Genomic DNA, 7,249 nt, shown 5'->3' with positions numbered 1-7,249 from the left:
TCACTTGCCCCTTGTCTCTCTCAACCGACATCTGCAAAGACATCCTGTGAATGATACAGACTTGTAGACAGCTATTAGATATAATTTTAGCCTGAGAATGTCATTCTCGTACATCATTCCATGACAAATGGTACAATGGTACAAATGGTACAATGTATAGTAGCCTAGTAGGTTTAGCTGTTTCTAGCCACCTGACTTAAAACAAAAGAGCGTTGTCATTCTCCTCAGCACGTGCACGCACGCCTGTTACAAAAGCATGTCAGACAAGCTACATTACCTATCAGTGTGATCTTCATGAATGATAGTATCTCTTATCATCGTCATTATTCATTATCAAATCAAAGTTTAGTGGTCGCATACACAGATTTGCAGATGTTATCGCAGGTGCAGCGAAATCCTTGTGTTTCTAATTCCAACAGTGCTGTAATACCTAGCAATAAAAAATACAAATAAATCACACATAATCCAGAAAAATAACAATATAAATTATATTCGATGAGCCATGACTAGTACAGCATATACATATAAAGTGGGTGAAACAGTACGTAAACATCATTAAAGTGACAAGTGTTCAATGACTCTGTACATAGGGCAGCAGTGATTAAGCTTCAGGGTAGGGTACTAGGCAGAGGTCAGCTAGTGTTTTACAGTCTGATGGCCTGGAGATAGAAACAGTTTCTCAATCTCTCGGTCCCAGCTCATCATTTGTTGTGGGGACGGGACCTAAAAGCCTTGACTTATAGTCCACAGTTTCAGTTCAGCCTGTCAAGCTTACGTTGTGTTAATTTGCCTTACATTACAGAACAAGACATTCCCATTGTAACAGGTCGGTGAATAACAAGGTAGTTTGCTAAAAGTGGATACTTGGATCAAACTGTGGCGAATGGATTCATGCACGCGCTGCAGCTCATAATTCAAGACTCAATTTATGGGCGAAGCAATTATTGAAATGATATTAGTAAAAGGCGGGGCATAGTTTGAAAGAAGAGGAAGGCTCAAGACAAGGTGATGAAACACCGAAAATTCTATGTTGATATTTAGCCACCAGATGTTCACGACACGGTAAGCAATCAATGACACAAACCATTCAAATAAGATGTTCATACATTGTTATAGCTAGCTAGTTTTCTTGCCATATTTAGTAGTTTGAAGAGGCGTCAATCAACCTTATTAGCCCACAGTAAAGACAAGGGCTAGTAGGCTTTCCATGTCTGGATGCTGTAACTATGTTCATGCTTCATTCAATATTGGCTTTCCTGAAGATACTTGAAATTAGCTTGATAGCTAGCTATCTAGCTAGTTGTTTACTCAGAGAATGATACATATTTGTTTAACAAGGACGTGATACAGACATTTCAACGCTAGCCCCATTACATTGTTTCCCTGTTCGACGAAAACTCAAGTGAATTTATCTCCAAATATTCACTTGCTAGCTAAGTCAATTTTTGAATGAACTGAAGTTACAGTGGTGTCTTAGTTACTGATACAAAATGCAAGACCAATTTCAACATTACGTGGCAGTGTATCAGCTAATGTTACTTTCCTGGTTGTTGTGCTTCTGTGGGGTTTGTGAAAGTACGCTGTGAGAATCGCGAGCAACCATTCCATGATGTCAGGGCATCATATAGAGGAAGTCACTGTGCAACGTTGGACATTTCTCAAAAAGTTAGCTCAAGAAGTCTACAAACATTTAAAGGCACATTCTGTCATTTCAACAGCCTGACACTGTTTGGTAAACTGAGGGATGGGTCTGGGTCAGCCTGGTGAAATAGCATAGCCGTTGCTCATCATCACCCTCTAATTCATAGATATATTCTAATGTATAGATGAAAGGATTGAGTCTAAGTTTTATTAGACATATTTTGGAGCTTGTTTGTTTATAAACACTCAACTGACAGAAAAACTAACAATGGACTAATACAGTCTGAGATACTGGGTTATCATTTAACCAAAGAGTGTCAATTCGTATCATTTATTGAAATTACCATGGGACAGCAGAACATATTAGACTGTAGCTTTAACTTAACACCTGGATCCCCCATGAACATTTGTGAATCTCCCCTCTTTAATGTGTAGTTTATTAGTGACAGAAACCTTTGTGGTTTTTGTCAGAGTTGTTGTCTATAACCATACTCACTCTAATGCTTCTGTAAAAGCTGGGAAATAGGCTATGTCAATAGTAGCTCTACTGTACATGCATGAATGCAACCCAGCCCCCCTCACCTTCACAGCAGGGCCTCTCTCACACCCACTCCTGGGGTCTGCTCTTTGCCGCCTACCAGAGTAGGGAACATTAATTTTTACAAACTTTTATCACAACCAAAATAGCTAGCTAGAATGTCTTGTGAACATTTTCAAATGTCCCTAAACTATTTTGGTTTATTAGTTCCTGAGTGACTATTATTAACATTTAGTGGCAGTGTGATTTTTCAATAGGCCTATTTCTTCTGTGCTGCTGCTGTGAAGTTATGCTACCCCCAGAGGTCAATGTTGCCATTGTAAATGTGATGGTGTTTTATAGCACTAGTTACTTTTCTCAATAAAAAATAACATGTTTTTTGTCAACTTTCAAAAAAGAAAGAATGGATGATATTTCAACAGGTTGGACCGAAACCACTATAACACTATGAACTGGATTGGAAATATTCCTGTCAGTTTTATGAATAGTATGAGGTTTATTTTCCAAATTCCAAAAATACTTTGTCACACTTTACATTTGGAAATGAACAGGTACAGGTACTTTAACTAGCCTACTGCTATGGCTTGTGAAGGTTTCCTTCATTTAAATATTAATTCTAAATGCCACCTTGTTTCCAAATGCCAAAAATACTCCACAATAATACTTTGTCAAACTTCACCTTTAAAAATTGACAGGTGTAGCCTAACTACTACTATGGTTCGTGTTTTTTATTTTTGTAAAAAAATTAATACATTCCTCATCACTTACAATAAGTCCTTCAGCAACCTCCCACACAACATACAGAATGCACCCATCACACAGATCTGTATCTAAATGTTAGTTTTGTGTAGGCATATTCATTATCAGCTAGGTTTATTTTCTAAAGTATTTTCTAATAACAGTCCTTTGCCGAACTGCCACAAATGACCTTTTAACGATATCAAAGTCCTGGCTTCAATATTAATGTTGTTCAAGTTCAGTCATGTTAGAACTCGGAAGATATTCATTAATTATTTTGTTTGTTTGCGTAGCATAATAATAATAATACATTGGATTTAAAGCGCCTTAAAAAAATAAGACTACTGTACATCAACACTGTACAGTAGGTGTCCTATCAGTTCCCACCTAGTTCTCATGTCTCGTTTCTCCCACTTAGCTATGAGTTAGGACTAGCTCAACAAAGTTATTGTCTTCTTAAGTGGAAATGTTCTACCATATTGGTCCTCTGTAGCTCAGTTGGTAGCATGGCGCTTGCAAGGCCAGGATAGTTGGTTCAATTCCCAGGATCACCCATACGTAACAGAATGTATGCATGCATGACTGGAAGTCGCATTGGATTACATTGTCTGCTAAATGGCATTTATTATTATTGTTGTTATAGCCTACTGTTAAGACACATTTGGAAGAATTTGACCTTTTTTACTTATCTTTACTTATGATATGCTTATTTGTCCATTGTTTGAAAGCTAGTAGGCCTAATATCCACACATTGTAGAAGTTTATATCCTCTGAGGGGAGGCTGGCAGAAAAATATTGACATGAAATGGTTTACATATATACTGTATTAGCATGTAGGGCCTAGGTCGGGGCCTAAACACCACTGTTGTGGATCAGGTCTTGACCAGGTGCATAGAATGTGAACTGATACCATTGGCCAGCTGGCCCTGCACTGGCATTCTGAAGACATTCCTCAGACAGAAATAGCCTGCATCCACTACCCAAAGTTCAGCTACATGTTTTGTAGTTTCTGGCTCCAGAACGTAACTTTGCAGTGTGAAACCAGAATTAGGCCTAGCCTAGGGCTATATTGTGGCACTAAAAGCGTACAGATACAGTGCCTTCAGAAAGTATTCATACCCCTTGACTGTTTTCAAATTTTTTCCCTTAGGGATTTGACGATGAGGCCAATGGTGACTTTAAAACAGTAAGAGTTTAATGGCTGTGATAGGAGAAAACTGAGGATGGATCAACAACATTGTAGTTACTCCACAATACTAACCTAAATGACAGAGTGAAAAGAAGGAAGCTTGTACAGAATACAAATATTCCAGAACATGCATCCTGTTTGCAATAAGGCACTAAAGTAAAACTCCAAAACATGTGGCAAAGAAATTAACTTTATGTCCTGAATACAAAGCGTTATGTTTGGGGCAAATCCAACACAACACATCACTGAGGACCACTCTTCATATTTTCAAGCATGGTGGAGGGGTTCATCATGTTACGGGTATGCTTGTCATCGGCAAGGATTAGGGAGTTGTTTTTTAAAATTAAAATAAATGGAATAGAGCTAAGCACAGGCAAAATCCTAGCTCAGTTTGCTTTCCAACAGACACTGGGAGACAAATTCACCTTTCAGCAGGACAATAACCTAAAAGACAAGCCAAATACAGTCGTATGAAAAAGTTTGGGCACCCCTGACAATTTCCATTTATAAATAATTGGGTGTTTGGATCAGCAATTTCATTTTGATCTATCAAATAACTGATGGACACAGTAATATTTCAGTAGTGAAATTAGGTTTATTGGATTAACAGAAAATAGACAGGTGCATACATTTGGGCACCCCAACAGAAAAATCACATCAATATTTAGTAGAGCCTCCTTTTGCTAAAATAACAGCCTCTAGACGTGTCTGGATTCCTGGATGAAGGTATTTTGGACCATTCATCCTTACAAAACATCTCCACTTCAGTTAGGTTTGATGGTTGCTGAGCATGGACAGCCCGCTTCAAATCATCCCACATATTCTCAATGATATTCAGGTCTGGGGACTGGGATGGCCATTCCAGAACATTGTACTTGTTCCTCTGCATAAATGCCCGGGTAGATTTTAAGCAGTGTTTTGGATCGTTGTCTTGTTGAAATATCTAGCCCCGGCGTAACTTCAACTTTGTGACTGATTCTTCAACATTATTCCCAATAATCTGCTGATATTGAGTGGAATCCATGCGACCCTCAACTTTAACAATATTCCCAGTACCGGCACTGGCCACACAGCCCCACAGCATGATGGAACCCCCACCAAATTGTACTGTGGGTAGCAAGTGTTTTTCTTGGAATGCTGTGTTCTTTTGCCGCCATGCATAACGCCCCTTGTTATGACCAAATAACTGAATCTTTGTTTCATCAGTCCACAGCACCTTATTCCAAAATGAAGCTGGCTTGTCCAAATGTGCGTTAGCATACCTCAAACGACTCTGTTTGTGGCGTGTGTGCAGAAAAGGCTTCTTCCGCATCACTCTCCTGTACAGCTTCTCCTTGTGCAAAGTGCGCTGAATTGTTGAACGATGCACAGTGACACCATCTGCAGCAAGATGATGTTGTAGGTCTTTGGAGGTGGTCTGTGGGCTGTTTTTGACCGTTCTCACCATCCTTCGCCTTTGCCTCTCCAATATTTTACTTGGCCTGCCACTTCTGGCCTTAACAAGAACTGTGCCTGTGGTCTTCCATTTCCTCACAGTGGACACTGACAGCTTACATCTCTGCGATAGCTTTTTGTAGCCTTCCCCTAAACCATAATGTTGAACAATCTTTGTTTTCAGGTCATTTGAGAGTTGTTTTGAGGCCCCCATGTTGCCACTCTTCAGAGGAAAGTCAAAGAGAACAACAACTTGCAATTGGCCACCTTAAATACCTTTTCTCATGATTGGATGCACTTGTCTATGAAGTGCAATGCTTAATGAGCTCACCAAACCAATTGTGTGTTCCAATTAATCAGTGCTAAGTAGTTACAGGTATTCAAATCAACAGAATGACAAGGGTGCCCAAATTTTTGCATAGCCTATTTTTCACATCTGATTTAATTACATATAACTTAATATTGCTACACAAAAAATCTTTGTCTGGACAATACCCCAGTATTCAGCTTTTATTAGAAAATGAATGGCATGCCACTGTGATCATTTTCTGTGATGACAGAGTAAATTATTATGCAGCCTCAGAGGGGTGCCCAAACCTTTTCATACGACTGTATACACTGAAGTTGCTTACCAAGACGACATTGTTCCTGAGTGGCCTATTTACAGTTTTGACTTAAATTGGCTTGAAAATGTATGGCAAGACTTGAAAATGATTGTCCAGCAATGATCAACTTGACAGCTTGAAGAATAATAATGTCCAAATATTGTACAATTCAGCTGTGCAAAGCTCTTAGAGATGTACCCAGAAAGACTCACAGCTGTATGTGAATACTTATGTAAATGAGATATTTCTGTATTTCATTTTCAATACATATGTCAAAATGTCTAAAAACATGTTTTCACTTTGTCATTTTGGGGTAAAAATAAATTGAATCCAATTCAGGCTGTGTACAGGGGTGTCAAACTCATTCCACGGAAGGCCGAGTGTCTGCGGGTTTTGGTTTTTCCTTTCAATTAAGACCTAGACAACCAGGTGAGGGGAGTTCCTTACAAATTAGTGACCTTAATTCATCAATCAAGTACAAGGGAGGAGCAAAAACCCGCAGACACTCGGCCCTCCGTGGAATGAGTTTGGCACGTGCTGTAACACGACAAAATGTGGAATAAATCAAGTGTTATGAATACTTTCTGAAGGCACTGTAAGTGCTACACTGCCTTTAAACCTTACCCTACACTATGCTGAAGACCTGTTACATAAACATTGTTGATATAGGCCTAAATCAAAGGCATTTGTAGTAGGCCTAATTTGTGTCAGATAATTTGGATTGTGCCATTTAGTTATGATACGACACAAGTAGTCTACTCTTACATAAGGCCGCACTAAAACTCGACAATGCACTAAATCAAAACCATGAAATGAATCGGAATACAGCGTGTAGCCTAGGTCTATTGAGTAGCCTACGTTTCAGTTATCACAGTGTGTGAATGAGGAGAGTGTCTTCGTGACACTCACTACTGCATTGTGGGAAGACGCCCAAGATGAGGGATGGGTGAAAGACGGACAGACAAAGCACTGTAAGCCCTAATGGAAATTTCCCAAAGCTCTATAATTAAACTGAAGGGAGACTGCTGTGTCCACTGTGTGCTTTTGCGCCCAAATATTTCATTGTTGTTTTTGGGAGGGTGTTAACGGTGCATATCTCACAAC

The 7,249-nt window shown here is 39.2% G+C and overlaps 1 protein-coding gene across 1 annotated transcript in view; it reads left to right on the top strand.

Moving 5' to 3' along the window:
- Positions 1-920: 920 nt before the first annotated feature.
- LOC121535224 (sodium- and chloride-dependent glycine transporter 1-like) overlaps positions 921-7,249 on the top strand; it is a 92,306-nt gene continuing 85,977 nt past the window's right edge. Inside the window, exon 1 of the mRNA XM_041842067.2 lies at positions 921-1,062. The gene's annotated coding sequence lies outside the window, so the exon portion shown is untranslated. The remainder of the gene's footprint in view (positions 1,063-7,249) is intronic.

The sequence above is a fragment of the Coregonus clupeaformis genome, chromosome 21, assembly GCF_020615455.1.
Source record: "Coregonus clupeaformis isolate EN_2021a chromosome 21, ASM2061545v1, whole genome shotgun sequence".
Classification (NCBI taxonomy): domain Eukaryota; kingdom Metazoa; phylum Chordata; class Actinopteri; order Salmoniformes; family Salmonidae; genus Coregonus; species Coregonus clupeaformis.
Note: the sequence above shows the minus strand (reverse complement) of the source record. Positions and strands in the feature narration are given on the sequence as shown.